The sequence below is a fragment of the Poromitra crassiceps genome, assembly GCF_964638095.1.
Source record: "Poromitra crassiceps genome assembly, contig: HAP1_SCAFFOLD_85, whole genome shotgun sequence".
Classification (NCBI taxonomy): domain Eukaryota; kingdom Metazoa; phylum Chordata; class Actinopteri; order Beryciformes; family Melamphaidae; genus Poromitra; species Poromitra crassiceps.
The window spans coordinates 624,278-644,950 of NW_028152246.1; the positions used below are offsets into that span (position 1 = coordinate 624,278).

General features: G+C 44.8%; 2 pseudogenes across 2 annotated transcripts; both read left to right on the forward strand.

The window, feature by feature from the left end:
- The first annotated feature begins 12 nt into the window (after nt 1-12).
- On the forward strand, nt 13-2,480 carry LOC310800804 (annotated as a pseudogene). Its single transcript has 2 exons — nt 13-19; nt 701-2,480. The product of its transcript is annotated as an uncharacterized misc_RNA (transcript).
- On the forward strand, nt 2,248-7,196 carry LOC310800805 (annotated as a pseudogene). Its single transcript has 3 exons — nt 2,248-2,779; nt 3,646-5,779; nt 6,650-7,196. The product of its transcript is annotated as an uncharacterized misc_RNA (transcript).
- Nucleotides 7,197-20,673: the final 13,477 nt, after the last annotated feature.

Consider the following 20,673-nt stretch of genomic DNA (forward strand, 5'->3'; position numbering starts at 1 on the left):
CATTGCCTGATAATGGCCAGTTTGTGACTTCTCTGCATTGTAGTTCATCAACACTGTGACATGATTTGCCTTGAGGACTTGAACGACTAGCAAATAAAACGGGTCTCACTGTCCATAAAGATGCCTACAAACTCCCTCAACCCACTACTCCTCCATCATACAATCTGGCAGCAACAACCCAAGGACACTTTTCTCCACGATAAGCAAACTCCTCAAACCCATGGACACCATCTCCAACTCCTTTACAGTCAGTCAATGTGACTCATTTCTCTCCCACTTTCAAAGTAAAATTGACACAATTCACACCCAACTGGATAATTCCTCCACCTCCACTGTCTCTGATCCGGAACCCGACCTCCCCCCACCTCCAAATCAACCACTCTCATCCTTCTCTGAAAGCACAGCATCTGACCTATCCACCATCATGACTGGCATGAACTTTTCCCCCATCCCCTCCTCCTTAGTCAAGGCCTGCCTCCCCCCACTCTCTCCTCTGATCACTACTGTTATAAACTCCTCTCTCGTCCCCCCTGCCCTGAAACTGGCTGCCATTACCCCTTTGCTAAAAAAAACCGGACTAAATCCTGACAACCTCAACAACTTCCACCCCATCTCAAACCTCCCATTCCTATCAAAGATCCTAAAATGAGCTGTTGCCTCTCAGTTAATATCCCACCTTAAATCCATTTGGCATTTACAGCCAAATCCAGCCAACATTCTGTCACAAAGCTTTGTCAGAAAGAAGAGGGTAAAGTGGATGGTCGTCGTGTCATAGTGGTTGACACCCCTGGGCTGTTTGACACAAACTTGTCCTATGAAGAGGTTAATGAGGAGATGGTGAAATGCATCAGTCTTTTGTCCCCAGGACCACATGCCTTCCTGTTGGTGTTAGAGATTGGCCGACTGACTCCAGAGGAGAAGGAGACACTACAACTAATCAAGGAAGGATTCAGGAAGAATTCTCAAAACTTCACCATCATTCTTTTCACAAGGGGAGATTCACTGGAGGAGGTGCAACAGTCCATTCAGGAATACATTGAAGACCAATGTGATGATTAATTTAAGAAACTGATCGCCAACTGTGGAGGAGGATACCATGTGTTTAATAACTATGATAAAAACAACCGCATGCAAGTCACTGAGCTGTTGACCAAGATCGAGACGATGGTGAAGAAAAATTGTGGTGGCTGCTACACATCTGACATGTTCCAAGAGGCAGAGGCAGCCATACAAAAGGAAGTGGATACGATTTTGAAGGAGAAGGAGGAAGAGATGAAAAGAGAGAAGGGGGAGCTCGAAAGAAAACATGAGGAAGAAATGCAAAGGATGCTTAGAAGAATGGAAGAAGAGAGATCTGAAATTGAACGAGAGAGAGAACTGAGATCCAAACAACTGAAGGAAAAGGAGGAACACATTAACAAGCAGTATGAGGAGAGAAAGAAAGAACAGGAAAGGAGAGAAGAAGAAGACAGGAAGAGGAAAGAACAGGAGGAAATTCAGCGACAGGAGTGGGAACAAAAACGTGAAGCTTTAGAGGAAAAAATTCAATCTGAATCAAAGGAAAAGGAAAACATTGGCAGAGAGTTGGGGCAGAGTCGAGAAGAGATGAGAAAACAACAAGAGGCTTTGGAGAAGGAACAAAAAGAATCCTGGGAAAAACAACATCAGGAAGATGAACAGAGACGAGAGCAGGAACAAACAAGACATAAAAAGGTCCAAGAAGAAATGCAAGTGATTAGAAGAAGAATGGAAGAACAGAGATATGGAAATGAACAAGAGAGAAAACTCACAGCCAAAGCACTGAAGGAAAAGGAGGAACACATTAACAAGGAGAGTGAAGAGAGAAAGAAAGAACAGGAAATGAGAGAAGAAGAAAGGAAAAAGAAGAAACTGGAGGAAATCCAACGACAGGAGTGGGAAAATGCATTTAAAGGCTTGGAGATCAAAATAAAAGCACAATCTGAATCAAAAGAAAATATTGACAGAGAGTTGCAGCAGAGTAGAAAAGACATTAATAAACAACACGAGGCTTGGGAGAGAGAACGAACAGAATGGTGGGAAATAAGACATCAGCAAGATGAAGAGAGTCGAACGAAGGAGGAAAGATATAAAAAGCTCCAAGAAGAGCACAAGCAGGAAAAAGAAAGAGATGAAACAAAATGAGAAGAAGATGATCATATCAGAAGAGAACAGGAGGAAAATGAGAGAAAAGAATTAGAGGAAAACAATAAGAAAAACCTTGAGAAAATGAAGAACAAATACGAAGAGGAGGCCAGAATGCAAGCTGAAAAATTCAATGATTTCAAAAAGAAATACACCTTGGAAAATGCAGCTCTCGTGGAAAAGCATGAAAGGGAAATTAATGATCTGGTGCTATACCATGAGAACCAAGTCCAGCAGCAAGAGGAGGGGTATGGGACCCAAATGCAGCTGCAAAAGGAGATGTATGGGGCCCTAATGCAGCAGCAAAAGGAGATATATGGGACACAAATGCAGCAGCAAGAGAAGATGTATGGGACACAAATGCAGCAGCAAAAGGAGATCTATGGGACACAAATGCAGCAGCAAAAGGAGATCTATGGGACACAAATGCAGCAGCAAAAGGAGATATATGGGACACAAATGCAGCAGCAAGAGAAGAAGCATGGGACACAAATGCAGCAGCAAGAGAAGATGTATGGGACACAAATGCAGCAGCAAAAGGAGATCTATGGGACCCAAATGCAGCAGCAAGAGAAGAAGCATGGGACACAAATGCAGCAGCAAGAGAAGAAGCATGGTGCCACAATCCAGTTACAAAGGTTTAGCTATATGGCCATAAATTATATACATGATATGATACATGGGGCCCAAATGCAGCAGCAAGAGAAGAAGTATAAGGCCAAAATGCAGCAGCAAGATTAGGCCCTTCTCAAGTTGCAGAAAGAGAAAGAGGAGAGCTGAATCATTGCCTGATAATGGCCAGTTTGTGACTTCTCTGCATTGTAGTTCATCAACACTGTGACATGATTTGCCTTGAGGACTTGAACGACTAGCAAATAAAACCGGTCTCACTGTCCATAAAGATGCCTACAAACTCCATCAACCCACTACTCCTCCATCATACAATCTGTCAGCAACAACCCAAGGACACTTTTCTCCACGATAAGCAAACTCCTCAAACCCATGGACACCATCTCCAACTCCTTTACGGTCAGTCAATGTGACTCATTTCTCTCCCACTTTCAAAGTAAAATTGACACAATTCACACCCAACTGGATAATTCCTCCACCTCCACTGTCTCTGATCCGGAACCCGACCTCCCCCCACCTCCAAATCAACCACTCTCATCCTTCTCTGAAAGCACAGCATCTGACCTATCCACCATCATGACTGGCATGAACTTTTCCCCCATCCCCTCCTCCTTAGTCAAGGCCTGCCTCCCCCCACTCTCTCCTCTGATCACTACTGTTATAAACTCCTCTCTCGTCCCCCCTGCCCTGAAACTCGCTGCCATTACCCCTTTGCTAAAAAAAACCGGACTAAATCCTGACAACCTCAACAACTTCCACCCCATCTCAAACCTCCCATTCCTATCAAAGATCCTAAAATGAGCTGTTGCCTCTCAGTTAATATCCCACCTTAAATCCATTTGGCATTTACAGCCAAATCCAGCCAACATTCTGTCACAAAGCTTTGTCAGAAAGAAGAGGGTAAAGTGGATGGTCGTCGTGTCATAGTGGTTGACACCCCTGGGCTGTTTGACACAAACTTGTCCTATGAAGAGGTTAATGAGGAGATGGTGAAATGCATCAGTCTTTTGTCCCCAGGACCACATGCCTTCCTGTTGGTGTTAGAGATTGGCCGACTGACTCCAGAGGAGAAGGAGACACTACAACTAATCAAGGAAGGATTCAGGAAGAATTCTCAAAACTTCACCATCATTCTTTTCACAAGGGGAGATTCACTGGAGGAGGTGCAACAGTCCATTCAGGAATACATTGAAGACCAATGTGATGATTAATTTAAGAAACTGATCGCCAACTGTGGAGGAGGATACCATGTGTTTAATAACTATGATAAAAACAACCGCATGCAAGTCACTGAGCTGTTGACCAAGATCGAGACGATGGTGAAGAAAAATTGTGGTGGCTGCTACACATCTGACATGTTCCAAGAGGCAGAGGCAGCCATACAAAAGGAAGTGGATACGATTTTGAAGGAGAAGGAGGAAGAGATGAAAAGAGAGAAGGGGGAGCTCGAAAGAAAACATGAGGAAGAAATGCAAAGGATGCTTAGAAGAATGGAAGAAGAGAGATCTGAAATTGAACGAGAGAGAGAACTGAGATCCAAACAACTGAAGGAAAAGGAGGAACACATTAACAAGCAGTATGAGGAGAGAAAGAAAGAACAGGAAAGGAGAGAAGAAGAAGACAGGAAGAGGAAAGAACAGGAGGAAATTCAGCGACAGGAGTGGGAACAAAAACGTGAAGCTTTAGAGGAAAAAATTCAATCTGAATCAAAGGAAAAGGAAAACATTGGCAGAGAGTTGGGGCAGAGTCGAGAAGAGATGAGAAAACAACAAGAGGCTTTGGAGAAGGAACAAAAAGAATCCTGGGAAAAACAACATCAGGAAGATGAACAGAGACGAGAGCAGGAACAAACAAGACATAAAAAGGTCCAAGAAGAAATGCAAGTGATTAGAAGAAGAATGGAAGAACAGAGATATGGAAATGAACAAGAGAGAAAACTCACAGCCAAAGCACTGAAGGAAAAGGAGGAACACATTAACAAGGAGAGTGAAGAGAGAAAGAAAGAACAGGAAATGAGAGAAGAAGAAAGGAAAAAGAAGAAACTGGAGGAAATCCAACGACAGGAGTGGGAAAATGCATTTAAAGGCTTGGAGATCAAAATAAAAGCACAATCTGAATCAAAAGAAAATATTGACAGAGAGTTGCAGCAGAGTAGAAAAGACATTAATAAACAACACGAGGCTTGGGAGAGAGAACGAACAGAATGGTGGGAAATAAGACATCAGCAAGATGAAGAGAGTCGAACGAAGGAGGAAAGATATAAAAAGCTCCAAGAAGAGCACAAGCAGGAAAAAGAAAGAGATGAAACAAAAAGAGAAGAAGATGATCATATCAGAAGAGAACAGGAGGAAAATGAGAGAAAAGAATTAGAGGAAAACAATAAGAAAAACCTTGAGAAAATGAAGAACAAATACGAAGAGGAGGCCAGAATGCAAGCTGAAAAATTCAATGATTTCAAAAAGAAATACACCTTGGAAAATGCAGCTCTCGTGGAAAAGCATGAAAGGGAAATTAATGATCTGGTGCTATACCATGAGAACCAAGTCCAGCAGCAAGAGGAGGGGTATGGGACCCAAATGCAGCTGCAAAAGGAGATGTATGGGGCCCTAATGCAGCAGCAAAAGGAGATATATGGGACACAAATGCAGCAGCAAGAGAAGATGTATGGGACACAAATGCAGCAGCAAAAGGAGATCTATGGGACACAAATGCAGCAGCAAAATGAGATCTATGGGACACAAATGCAGCAGCAAAAGGAGATATATGGGACACAAATGCAGCAGCAAGAGAAGAAGCATGGGACACAAATGCAGCAGCAAGAGAAGATGTATGGGACACAAATGCAGCAGCAAGAGAAGATGTATGGGACACAAATGCAGCAGCAAAAGGAGATCTATGGGACCCAAATGCAGCAGCAAGAGAAGAAGCATGGGACACAAATGCAGCAGCAAGAGAAGAAGCATGGTGCCACAATCCAGTTACAAAGGTTTAGCTATATGGCCATAAATTATATACATGATATGATACATGGGGCCCAAATGCAGCAGCAAGAGAAGAAGTATAAGGCCAAAATGCAGCAGCAAGATTAGGCCCTTCTCAAGTTGCAGAAAGAGAAAGAGGAGAGCTGAATCATTGCCTGATAATGGCCAGTTTGTGACTTCTCTGCATTGTAGTTCATCAACACTGTGACATGATTTGCCTTGAGGACTTGAACGACTAGCAAATAAAACCGGTCTCACTGTCCATAAAGATGCCTACAAACTCCATCAACCCACTACTCCTCCATCATACAATCTGTCAGCAACAACCCAAGGACACTTTTCTCCACGATAAGCAAACTCCTCAAACCCATGGACACCATCTCCAACTCCTTTACGGTCAGTCAATGTGACTCATTTCTCTCCCACTTTCAAAGTAAAATTGACACAATTCACACCCAACTGGATAATTCCTCCACCTCCACTGTCTCTGATCCGGAACCCGACCTCCCCCCACCTCCAAATCAACCACTCTCATCCTTCTCTGAAAGCACAGCATCTGACCTATCCACCATCATGACTGGCATGAACTTTTCCCCCATCCCCTCCTCCTTAGTCAAGGCCTGCCTCCCCCCACTCTCTCCTCTGATCACTACTGTTATAAACTCCTCTCTCGTCCCCCCTGCCCTGAAACTTGCTGCCATTACCCCTTTACTAAAAAAACCCGGACTAAATCCTGACAACCTCAACAACTTCCACCCCATCTCAAACCTCCCATTCCTATCAAAGATCCTAAAATGAGCTGTTGCCTCTCAGTTAATATCCCACCTTAAATCCAATAACCTCTATGAAACCTTTCAATCCGGTTTTCGCTCCAGACACAGTACAGAAACCGCTCTATTAAAGGTCACCAACAGCATTCTCCTATCTGCTGACTCTGGTTCCCTCTCCATCCTCATCCTCCTTGACCTCAGCGCTGCCTTCGACACCACCAACCACTCCATCCTCATCTCTCGCCTCCGGTCCACCATTGGGTTCACCGGCACTGCCCTCTCCTGGATCAAATCATATCTCTCTGACAGACTCCAATTCATCTACATCAACAACTCCAAATCCCCCACTGCCCCAGTCCCTCACGGTGTCCCCCAGGGTTCAGTACTTGGTCCCCTACTGTTCATCCTCTACATGCTACCACTTGGACAGATCCTCCGCAAACATGGCCTCCGGTTCCACTGCTACGCTGATGACACACAGCTCTATCTTTCCACCAAGACCATCACCGCTGACACCCACTCCACCTGCCTTTCTGATATTAAAATCTGGATGCAAAAAAACTTTCTGAAACTCAACTGTGACAATTCTGAGATCATCATCATTGGCCCAAATTCCCTGATCTGCTCCGCAGGATTTTTCACTCACCATTGAAGGCTCCATTGTCACTCCCTCCACCCACGTCTGCAACCTTGGTATCATTCTCGACTCCACCCTCTCCTTCCTCCCGCATGTCAACCAGATCACTAAAACCGCCTTATTTCACCTTAGGCACATTGCCCGTCTACGCCCCTCACTATCCTTCTCTGCTGCTGAAACACTGAGCCATGCATTCATCACATCCCGACTGGACTACTGCAACAGCATCCTTTATGGCACACCCTCCAAAATCCTCAATAAATTACAATACGTCCAAAACTCTGCTGCCCGCATGCTCACCTCCACCCGCCGCTCCGACCACATCACCCCCATCCTCCACGATCTCCACTGGCTCAGATACAGGATTCATTTCAAAATATTACTCATCACCTTCAAAGCCCTCAACAACCTGGCCCCACCCTACCTCTCCGACCTCCATCACCATCACACGCCTACCCGCCGCCTCAGGTCCGCTCCTCCAACCCATCAAAACCAAGCTCCGGACCTGGGGCGACAGGGCCTTCACCGCAGCTGCCCCCACCCTCTGGAACGCCCTCCCCAGCCATATCCGTCAGGCAGACACTCTGTCGTCCTTCAAAAAAGCCCTCAAAACCCACCTCTTTACCCTTGCTTTCAACCCATGAAGTACATTTCTCTCTCACCTTTCTTATTTCTTTATTTTTTTCTCTATTAAAGTTGTTTAAAGTTGTTTTTTGTGTGTATTGTTAAGCGTCTTTGAGCATTAGGAAAAGCGCTATATAATTAACCCTAACCCTATTATTATGATTCAACATCATCAATGTCCAAGCTAAACTAAAGAAATATTTAAGCATTATTTTTAAGATTTATGTATTTTGATTGTATAACAAATTCCCATGCATTTGGATGACAGATTTTATATAAAGAAACTACTAAACTGTGTGTCAAATGTGAAATCTTTAAAAAATGATTTATGTAACAGTATTTTGTAAACCCAATGTGTTTTAAATACAAAATAACCAGGATTATATATTTAGCATTAATTAATCCAATATGTTTCAAATTCACAAGAGGTTTATGTATTCAATATTAAAGGTCCCATTCCGTGCAAAAGCTGTTTTTACTTGTAAATGCATATATACTGCTGTCATCCCTCCCTGTAATGAGTGGTCACAACCTCAGAACTGCCAGAGTTGGATTTGTCCCTATCCAGCTTCCCCCTGCAGCTTCAAGCCACGCCCCTTACACTCTGTTCCCCCAGACGAGTTAATGTCACTCGGGTCCTTAAGCATACTGCGCGCGGTCTCTCTCACACAAGCTACCTGCACCATTTTGTCTATAGCCACAAAATTAACACTTCTAGCTGGAGCGACGCCAACTGTACGTGATCCAGCAACTGCGGAGGTGCATTCGGTAAGTCTAGGCATTTTGAGATGTCCTCTTAAGCGTAGCAACCGTTAAGTTAGCGATAGCTCGTTGCTAACGTTAGTTGTGGACACAACCTAGCGTGCTGGTCCACGGACGCTAATCTGATTGGCCGCTGCGTGCGAGCCTGGGGCGGGCTCTCCCTCAGCGGCCAATGGGAACTGTTAGTTCTGAATATATTATAGAAACAGACCATTCTTGGGAAGCGATGAGATGAGGAAGTGACAACTCCGTCAGAACGAACGGGGTTGCTATATTTTCGACAAATTAATCCAGAATCATGTTTTATGGACCAGAGACACACGTTTTTAAGAGGTTACAGCTGCACGAATTGGGACCTTTAATTAAACCTATTAGTTTGAAATTTATAATACTCATGTATTATTATTAATGAATCAAATGTGTTTAAATGCCTAATAACCAGCCATGCAATAAAACCAATTTACTCAAAATACATAATATGTACTTTTTATTAATATACCCAATGTATTCTAAATGTATAATCAGATATTGCCCCCCAAAAATAACAGTCAGGTAAGGTAAGGCCACCTTGTTTAACATTTAACATACTGTAATGTATTAATGCATCTCATTCAACAGCACTGATAACAGCACACACAAAGAGAAGAGCTAGTAAGACAAAACAGAATGTTAAGTGTATTGTAAGCATTACAGTTATAATGGTTGATTCACCGGTCTACCTCAAGTTTCACACACTTGTTAAGCACAGCTCTTGGGAGTTTATCATATTGCATATTGCAACGTGTTAAGATGACAGCTGCTCACCTGAGTCTCCAGACAATGTTTTTGGATCCTAATTTCAGAATTGCAAGACAGGAATTGTTAGCCTTCTGAAATCACTGAAAAACAGATTTCAGAAGCTCCTATGTTCCATTAAAAATATTGGTTGTGAAATGTGGTAAAGCTTGGTTGGGTCCAGTTCCATCAGGATTTTCTGAAAAAATTATTTTCTGGATTTGTCTGGGGGTGGTAGACAGTCTGGGGGTGGGAGGGGGGTGGGGGTTGTATTGTATACAAAATAAATCTCTTGACCATTTTCATTACTGTGTTGTAAAACAATATTTTCTTTGCACAATCATCAATAAAATTATTTAAAACAGGATTTTCTGAAATCTCAAATGTGCACTTGAGGTCCTTCGGGTAGCTGAAGTTAAGCCAGTCCAAAAAGCATCTGCACATCCATGGGTGACACTTTGTAGGTTTTGCAGAACCTCCACACCTCGCCAACATCTGCAAAAGGCTCGTCTCCACCCTCCACCCCAATGGCGTAGATCCACATCCATCTAGTCTCTACAATCCCCAACTCAGGCTGTCTATATTTGATATCCCAGAGGATAAACAGAATATTAGATGTGTCCCAATCAGTGTAATTAGTTACTTTTTCAGTAACAAATATAAGGCGTTACAATTTCCAAAACAATAATTATATTACAGTTACTAATTCAAGTAACGCTGTGTTACTGCGTTAGATCATTGCCCGCCAGAATGCAGTGTTTTCTATGTAAAAAGAGAAGAAAAGAAAAAGTAATCCTCACAGTCTCATAGGGGAAATAAAATACACTCAATAATCCCAATAATAAAATACAGTAGAATAGTTAGAATCAAATAATATAATAAAATCCAGTAAAATAAATAAAATCAAGTAAAAATAATAACATCCAATTATATGGGTCATGGCCGGGCACAGACAGAGATGCTCACGTCATTTTTTGCAAGTCCAAGTCAAGTCTCAAGTCTTTGAGCTAGAGTCCATGTCAAGTCTCAAGTCTTTAGCTATAGTCAAATCTGCTGCATGCAATCCAGTCTGCTTAAAACACTGCCATTAGTGACAGGGCTGGGGCAGAAATAAGGCTGCAGCAGGTTAAGTGCATGGCAGTTGAACAGAGAAGCGGAGAGAGTATAGGGACAGTGGAGCTAGTGGGCAGAGAGAGATAGACTGAAACATTGCTTATTTATACTTTGGCATGTATGACATCACCGATGACATCATAGCAACAGCTATGACATCACCTACCCAGTCTGCTCAGCCAGGAAGGATGACATCATTGAGGAAATCATCAGTGATGACAATATTGCTCGAGTGACATCGTATCATTAGTGTAATTAGGGTAATTCTGGTGCTCTTAGGCTATACATGGGGGCAGAATTCAACATTTTGATGCACTGTGGGCTAAATTTTTGATCAATTGAAAATCTGTTTGATACTTTTGTGTAGGACAGTCATGCAGATGCTGAAGTTTGGTGTTGTTTGAAGAAAAAATGTGGGAGGACTAGGGTTTAATTAGATTTGCAGTTTTGCGGTCTTTAGACTTCATAATTGGGCTCATAGGTTGCAGTGTACAAAAGTTTCTCCTCATTTGGGCCCACATTTCGGTGAACGTTGCAAAGTGCCTGATTTTTTATGAATTTTCAAAGTTTGAAACTTTAGACGGTCACTGTAGTGCCACCATTAGGACTATTGGTGCCAAATGTGCATCAAAGAAGTTTGGGATGGGACTGGAAGTTGGACTTCCTGCATGGGAAGTCCAACTTCCCGGGAGAAGAGGCCCTGCCGCTTCGCTGGCGCAGCCACCAATAAGACTACAACTAGACCCAGCTCCTGCTTCTCCTGATCCAGCTCTTTACCGATGATTTAAAAGAGGAGAAGGGGTTTATGGACTTTGGAAGGCTATTCCATACGACTGCTGCTGAGTAAAGTGCTTTGGCCTATTACTCTTTTAAATCTAGCTGGAACCAGGTCAGTAGGGCTCCCTCTAGTGCCGTGTTCATGGATATCCCTAACCCTGGTGAAGTAGCCAGGTATCGTGGGACAACATTTTTAATTATCTTGTGTACCAGGCACAGTTTGATTCTACCCTGAGCCACTTGAGGATGTCAAAATGAGACTTTAAAAGGTGAGTCCTGGGATGAAGCTGCAGGAGGAGTCTGACCAATTTGTTCTGAGCTGTCTGCAACCTACTTTTCAGTGCTGCAGTGATGCCAGTGTACCAGGAGGAACACACGTAGTCATAATGAAATTGAATCAGGGCCAGGACTTCTAAGGCTGACCTGTTAATATAGGTTGACACTCTGGCGAGGAACTGTATTCTCTGGTTTACCTTTGAGCCTACTATTTGTGCCATGCTCACCCCTGATAAGGTGTTGTCCAGAACACAGTCCAGAACACAGCCTACTTGACTTCCTCCTTGGCTGATACCTCACATCCCCTACCAATACTTCAAACCCAGCAGATGACCTCAGTTGAATGGCAGAGCCAAAAATAATAGATTCAGTTTTCCTTAGGTGGAGGGATAGCCTGCTATCAACCAGCCAATTAAATTACATGACCCATCCCACATGGGATTATCGGACACATCAACATTCAATATCTTAACAAAACATAACATTCCGGTATGTTACCCAACCAGAAGCTTCCAGTGCAGCCCAAATTAGAGCAACAGAGTATATATACAAAAACTGGCCTTAAGCGCAAAAAAACGTGCCTTGCGCCTGCCTCGGGAAGATAGCAACATGGCTTTACACCCCGAAATGCGCTGAACGCGGAATAGGCATGGCGCAGTGGCAGAATAGGCCAGAATGGGCGTTTCGGCCTTAAATACCGGCCTAATGATATCTTCCCTCCTGGCGTTAATTTAGCGCTTTGCGCTTTTGAAAACCAGGCTTATTCAGTGCGCCGCGGATATTCCAGGCACAGCTTCTGCTCTGCTGATCTCAGTTTGTCCTCCTCTCTCTCTCTCTCTCACTCCCTCGCTCAGACAGGCACACGTCCGTTAGAAAAAATAAGTTGTTATACCGTACATAGTATAACAACATGACCGTTTTTTCTAACATGACAGTTTTGAGCCCGTGACATTCAGAGGCTGTTGCATCATCCTACCTGTGCAGTGAAGGCGAGAGAAAACGAGATCATTCTGGCCAAACAAATGTTCACTGCCTGGCTTCCCTGCCACAGCCACACATGTGAAATCTCCCAGCATGCATTGGGCTAATACATTTCGATAATAAATAGCATCCAAATTAGCCTAAATAGATAGAAAGATAGAAATAGATCGAAATAATGTTACCACAACATGCAATTTGAGAACCACTGGCCCCTATCGTTGCATCAGCCTATAAACTGCGCTGAGCGCCCAGCGCAGCGCAGATCAGTGGGCGTGGACCAGCCCACTCGATATATTGGTGTTGGCGCTACACGCAGCCTAAAGCATTACAACCATGCCTTTTAAGCGTAAAATTATGCACTATCTGCTCATTGGGTAAGTGCAGTAAACGAATCACATGCTTCACTTTTCAGCTCCAATTCCAGGGAGCGATCCAGTCCGGCTTCAGAAAAGCCGAGGGCTCTGATCCCCCCCCCCCCCCTTTTATCCCCCCTGTCTGTCTCCATATATAGGCTATTATTCCATATTATTCTCAAACCAACCTAACTGCAGTTTAATTACTGCAAGCATGTAAATACGCTACACTATAGCAAGATCAAAGTGAAAAGAATGTTCTAAACGCATCAGCTAGAAAAATATAGCCTATCATGATGAGATGCATTGCATCTTGCAGCATGCATTGGGCTAATACATTTCGATAATAAATAGCATCCAAATTAGCCTAAATAGATAGAAAGGTAGATAGAAATAGATCGAAATAATGTTACCACAACATGCAATTGTAGAACATTTCAATATTGGACAAAATAAAATCGCGAAATCATAACACAACCCTATGTGAAACATATATGTCATCCTGGGCCTATATATATCCCTCCCTCTACGTGATTTAGATAAGTGACAGCATAACGCGGTTCTACTGTCATGTGCTATACTGTGATGTCTGCTCCAATAAATTGGCCCTACTTCACATTTAGTTTTACAATATAAACACATTTCTGCAATGACTTTACATAATGTAGGCTATATTTATGTGCATCATCCTACCTGCAGCAGGGGAGAGAAAACGATATCATTCTGGACAAACTTTCACCAATCTAATCTCATCATAGGGATACGCTATTTTTTTCTAGCCGATCCGTTTAGAACATTCTTTTCACTTTGATCTTGTTTCTACACAAATGGGCCAGTGCTCCATGTGACTGATTTCGTCAGAGCAGGTCACAAATAAAGTTTCCTAGAAAATAAGCCTGAAAGGTGAGTACTTTACTCTGTACTGTACTGTACTAGTAGTACTGTACTGTACTGTACTGTACTGTACTGTTCTTCAGCCTATCTTTTCACTTTGATCTTGCTATAGTGTAGTGTTTCTGACCTTGCTCTGCTCTGAAACAGTCGCCTTTCTGCTCGCTCCTGCATGCTTCTCTGCCAGCTTTTTGCTTTTTAACTACGAAACTTTCTTTTTTCTTTTATCCCCCTGATTTTACTACTACGCCACTTTCTAGTAACGATCTTTCATCTTGAATCGTTATCCTATTTTTATGAAATCTCCACTAACAGCACTTTCGGAGCTCACCCAGGCTAAGTATAGCCTAGCATAGCCTAGCACTCTGGAGACTGTCGGACAATATGCCTCATATAAGCTGCTGTGATCATCTTCAAAGGATTGCCGTACTGGAAACAACAATATTTCATCTCTCAAAGAACTCACTACCATCGAGTCAAATTGCACGGAATGTCACGAGCAACGTGAGTACACTAGCTCCCAGGGATGCTGACCCACTGCTACCGAGTCAAACTGCTATGGCTACTAACCTAGAGCTAGCTGATGCGGCTAGCCTGCCAGCTCCGGAGAAAGCCCTTGCTAACATCGCTAACCAAACTGCGAGCCCGAAGCATAAACAAAGACATATCCCAAAGAGATTAGTGATTTCCGAACCCACAATTACTTCACAAAGCCCAGAAATCAGCTCAGCAACAGGCTGGCCCACCCTAAATTCCAGCCTGCGGTGCTCGGCTCGGCAAGCTAATGACCGGACACGGGCTCTCCGCACGAGAGAGGAGGGTCGTCAACTGCTCAACCACAAACCCCAAAACGAGCGGTCATGGACTACTGTCACGAGAGGAGGAACAGCCCCCCCTCCTCCGCTAATGGAATTGCAACTTGAGAATCGTTTTGGCCTGCTTCGATCACCTCCAGCTGACATAGCTGCCCAGCCCCACCATGAGAAGGAAAATCAGGCTAGCGCTAGCACAAGGCCTCAGGGAAGAAACAGTGCCTCAAAGCCCAAGGACACTCAAGCCATAACAACCCTGATAGTAGGCGATTATACAGTGAAAAACATCAGGAGTTGGAGAAATTCCAAAACATACTGCTTCCCTCAAGACGCAATCTCTGACATAACAGGAAAAATCTCAGAGCTACTAACATCTCACAAAGCTGTGACCAAGCTGATCCTGCACATTGGAACAAATGTCATTTATAAGCAAGAATCAGAGAAACTTAAATCTGACTTTGCCAATCTGCTGAATATGCTAGCCTCTCTAAACATTGAGGCTTTTATCAGTGGCCCTTTACCATCTCAGGGCACGAACCGCTTCAGCAGACTACTAGGCCTAAGTTCATGGCTTTCCACCGCCTGCCCACTACATAAAGTAAACTTTATTGAGAATTTTAATTTGTTCTGGCAGCGTGAGCACCTCTTCACTGCGGACGGGCGCTATCTCAATAGTGCTGGCGAGGCTTTACTGAGTTCTAGTCTACTATACACGGTGGACTATTACAAGGTCAAGATCCCTCTAAAGCCTCCCCAAGGCAGACAGCCTGACGCAGCGGCCACAGAGCTCTCCTCCAGCCCTGCTCCACCTGCAGCCACCGACCCTGCTCAGATCGACGCAGCTTCCGGCCCAGCTGCCGACCCTGCCCAACTGACCAACGACGCCACACCTCCGGCAGTCGCCACACCTCCGGCTCTACAGGTCGACGCCCCACCTCCTGCCGCCGCCCCGGCCCAACTGACCAATGACGCCCCACCTCCTGCCGCCGCCCCGGCCCAACTGACCAATGCCACACATCCGGCAGCCGCTGTCCCGGCAGCCGCTGTCCCGGCAGCCGCTGTCCCGGCAGCCGCTGTCCCGGCAGCCGCTGTCCCGGCAGCCGCTGTCCCGGCTCTACAGGTCGTCGCCCCACCTTCTGCCGCCGCCCCGGCTCTACATTTCGACGCCGCGGCTCAACTGGACGACACCACGCCTCCTGCAGCAGCTGTCCTGGCTCTACAGGTCGACGCCGCGGCTCAACTGGTCGACGCTCCACCAAACGACGACGACTTCATCTTCTCCCCTCCCCTCCTCTCTTCCACCCCCCCTTTCACTCCCATCTCCTCCACCCCCCCTTCCTCACTCTTTCCCCCTCCCCTCCACTCTCCCACCTCCCTCTTCTCGCCCCCCACCGCAGCTCAACGGCCTGATGACCCGGCGGAGAGCGACGCCCCCCCAGGTGTTTCCTTGGACCCGGCGGGGAGCGACGCCCCCCCAGCTGTTTCCTTGGAGACCTCATTTCCCCCCCCCCTCCACTCCTCCACCTCCCTCTCATCGCCCTCCTCCCTTTCCCCCTCCCTCCACCTACTGCCATTCTCAGCTGGCATGAACAAGCTAATTGAGGAGGTTAATGTTAGTCTAGCTAGCCCGCTCCGCACCTCCAACAAACTGTTTGAGCGGGCTGACGCTGGACTAGCTAGCCTGCAGTGCACCCCTCCGCCTGGCCTAAAAGAACTGGCTAATCAGCCCTCTCCATCTGTCATGAACACACTGGCTGAACAGACTCACGCCAGAATAGCCAGCGCCCCCTGCTCCCCCCCACCCTCAACACCTCCTCCTCCTCGCCCCTCCCCACCCCAAAGACCCCCTCCGCCTGGCCTAAAAGACTGGCTAATCAGCCCTCTCCATCTGTCATGAACACACTGGCTGAACAGACTCACGCCAGAATAGCCAGCGCCCCCTGCTCCTCCCCACCCTCAACACCTCCTCCTCCTCGCCCCTCCCCACCCCAAAGACCCCCTCGCTTCATAGCCAGCACCCCCTGCTCCTCCCCACCCCAAAGACCCCCTCGCTCCTCCCCACCCCCAAGACCTCCTTGTTCCGACCCCCCACCCTCAAAACCACCTCCCCCTCCCACCCGCTCACCTTTCCCTCAATCTCCCTGCCCGCCCCAAAGGGGAAAACTGAAAAAAAAATCATTTCCTGCCCCAAAAACAAGGTCACACAGCATCATGAATCGGTCAAATGTCTAGCTATCCCCACCCTGATTAACTACAGAACAAACAAAGATTATCTCTCAGCACGTCCTGTTCCAGGATCAAGCCTAGTATCTGTTCTCCAGGGACACTCTGAAAAGCATTTACAAAATCAACCCAGCAATGCAACTATCAAGGCTGCACTGCTAAATATTAGGTCACTTGTAAGCAAGTCGCTTCTAATAAACGATCTGATTACGAGTCATAAACTGGACCTCATGTTCCTCACAGAGACCTGGCTTGATCTAAACAACAGGGAATATGTTCTTAATGAGTCAGCCCCACCTAACTTTAACTACATTGACGCCCCCAGAGTCGGTAAGAAGGGGGGAGGAGTAGCTATTATTTTCTCTGATGTTTTTCAATGCAAGCAGGTATCGTTTGGCGACTTTTCATCGTTTGAATATCTGGCCGCTGTTCTGAAGTGCTCTCCCTCTATTTTACTACTGATTATATACAGACCACCTAAGTACTCTAGTAGTTTTTTCGATGAATTTTCAGAACTCCTTTCTATAATCTCCATAGAACATGACTGTTTAACTATTGCAGGAGATTTTAATATTCATATTGACAACCCCAATGATAATAATACCAAAGAATTGAATAACCTCCTTGACACTTTTGACCTGTTACAACATGTCTCTGGGCCCACTCACAATCGAGGCCATACCCTAGATTTATTTATCACCAAGGGCTTTGAGTCATCGTTTCTTTCAGCTAGTGATGTTGCTCTGTCTGACCATCTCTGTATTTTTCTTGAACTCAAGATCACCCCTATCGCTCTTACTCGGTCAAAAACCATCAAAAAGCGTCACATCAACGAGAGCACTAGCACACGGTCATGGAGGCTTTCTCGCTGGCCCTTCCCTCTCCTCAGCCTCTGTCAATGATCTCCTAGATAACTTCAATTCTAAAACCCTAAAGGCTATTGATGCTGTAGCTCCCATTAGATCTAAACTAATCTCCGGTAAGAAAAAAGCACCATGGAGAAACGCTCCCTCTGTAAATAACAAAAAAAGAGATTGTAGGAAAGCCGAGCGCAAATGGCGGAAAACTAAACTTCACATCGATTATGACATCTATAAAAATAGTCTTCACTCCTACAACCAGGAACTAAAAAATTCCAGAAAATTCTTCTTCTCCGACATTATCAGCAAAAACACCAATGACGCTCGCACTCTTTTTGCCACTGTTGACAGGCTGACAAACCCCACAAATTGCCCCTGATCTTCTATCCAATGTCAAATGCAATGAATTTGCGACCTTCTTTAGGGATAAAATTATAAACATTAGACTAACTATTTCCACATCAAGAACAAATGTGGCTCCACGGCACCCACAGCAAAGGTGCTCAATTAACATGACTCAGTTCAATGTCATTGACCACAAGAAACTAGAAGAAACGATACGAGGCCTTAAATCCTCATCGTGTTGCCTAGACACCCTGCCAACAAGCTTTCTAAAAAATGTCTACAGTTGCCTGGCGACCGACATACTGAAGATAATTAATACCTCTCTTCTTACAGGCATTTTTCCAAAATCTCTAAAAACTGCAGTTGTTAAGCCCCTGCTAAAGAAGCGTAGCCTCGCCCCCTCTATAATCAGCAACTACAGACCAATATCAAATCTTCCCTTTACTAGCAAAATACTCGAAAAAACTGTCTACCAACAACTCAATACCTTTCTATCCTCCAATGACCTCCTAGATCCCTTCCAATCAGGCTTCCGACCCCATCACAGCACCGAAACTGCGCTTATCAGAGTTATAAATGACATCCGAATGAACACTGATTCAGGTAAAATCTCAATCTTAGTGTTACTAGACCTCAGCGCTGCCTTTGATACGGTTGACCACGAAATTCTACTGGACAGACTGGAAAACTGGGTCGGGCTTTCCGGCACGGTCCTAGAGTGGTTCAGATCTTATCTGCAAGACAGGAACTACTTTGTCTCCATTGGCAACTACACATCTGACCAAACCAAAATGACATGTGGGGTACCCCAAGGATCAATTTTAGGTCCTGTCCTATTTAACCTTTATATGCTCTCTCTAGGCCTAATTATGCAAAAAAACAAAATAGCTTACCATAGCTATGCAGATGACACCCAACTTTACATAGCCCTCTCATCGGATGACTATGCCCCCATAGAGACACTGTGTCAGTGCCTTGCGCAAATTAATGATTGGATGTGCCAGAATTTTCTCCAACTTAATAAAGACAAAACAGAGATAATTGTCTTCGGCAAAAAAGAAGATAGGCTCAAAGTTACTGCTCACCTCGAATCCCTATCTTTGAAGCCAAAGGACCAGGTAAAAAATCTTGGCATTATTATTGACTCTGATCTAAATTTCAACTCCCACATCAAGCTTATAAGAAAATCTGCCTTCTATCATCTAAAAAATATAGCAAGGATTAGAGGCTATGGGCCCTATTCTCCCACAGGCCTTCGGCGCTAAAACGGGCCTTAAACGCAAAAAAACGTGCCTTGCGCCTGTTTTGGGACGATATCAATATGGCTTTACGCTGCCAAATGCGCTTTAGGCCGAATGGGCGTGGCGCAGTCCCAGAATGGGCCAAAGTGGGCGTGTCGGCGCTAAATACCTATCTTCCGAGCTGGCGTTAATTTAGCGCCTTGCGCCTTTGAAAAGCAGGCCTATTCCTCCCCTCTCTCCTCTGTCACCCTTACCTGTGTCACTCTCTCCCTCTCTCCTACTGACAGGAGCAGGCATTGGTGTGCGTTTACCAGTTTATTGTGAAATAAATCCTTCCGCGTTGAGTTACTGTCACAAGCCTGTGTGACAACGCGTCCAGCCTGGGTAAAACAACTCCGTGTACCGCTTTGAGCAGGGGTGGGCAACTATTTTTAATGGGGGGCCACATGAGAAACTCAGATTGTTGCCGGGGGCCGAACAAATATTGTCATGCCGTAACCCAGGGATGGGAAACTTTGATGATAGAGAGGGCCACAAAAAAATGTCTTAGCTACCAGATTTTGCTGAGGGCTGAACGGCGCCAGCACAAAAAATTTTGGGCATTTGAAGCCAGGTTTAGAGGAATAACTCATTTTAAATTAACAATTGTGATGTCATTATTCAGTCTTAAACACCAATATTTGATCCTTTTCCTCACTCACTTCTATGTCACCACCTGCTCTCCCTGCAGGGCTTGAAATTAACTTTTTTCACCACCTGCCAATATGGCTGCTAGATTTTAAAGTTACCAGCCAATTAGAATTCCCACTAGCCGAAATGTTTTTCTTGAAATAAACCAGAATATGAGTGTGTTAATTTAAGCATAAGTATCAGTAAGTGGCCCGGGATTCTCAAAGCCTGTGTTGAGGGTCACACAAGAACAAAAATGCACTCTTGAAGCTAAATAAATCCAAAACCAACAAGTTAATTATTTAAATTTCTACTTCAATGTAGAACAGTCATTTCTTACACATGAGATTACTTTGAGCCTTTTAGTCATAAATATTATTGAAAGATATTCCATATTTCAGACTGAAATGCTCTAACAGTAGTGGGAGTATTGCCCAGAATGACATGAACATTTGGACACTTATTCAGCGGGTATATTGCATGTTGCGTTCAAGTGCACTGTAATTTTTTTTTTTTTTTTTTTTTTTTTTTTTTTTTTTTTTGCAATTCCATCGCGGGCCACACAGGGGGCGCCCGCGGGCCGCATACGGCCCGCGGGCCGTATGTTGCCCATGTATGGCTTTGAGGCTGCAGGCAGTCTGACAGGCACAATACGACTGTCTCTCTCTGACTGCCTGTGAATGCCCCAGCATGCAATTGGGTACTCAATTTCGCTACTAAATAGCAACTAAATGAGGCGAAATAGATATAAAAGGTCGATCTAAAATAATGTGTAATGGTAACACAGCCTG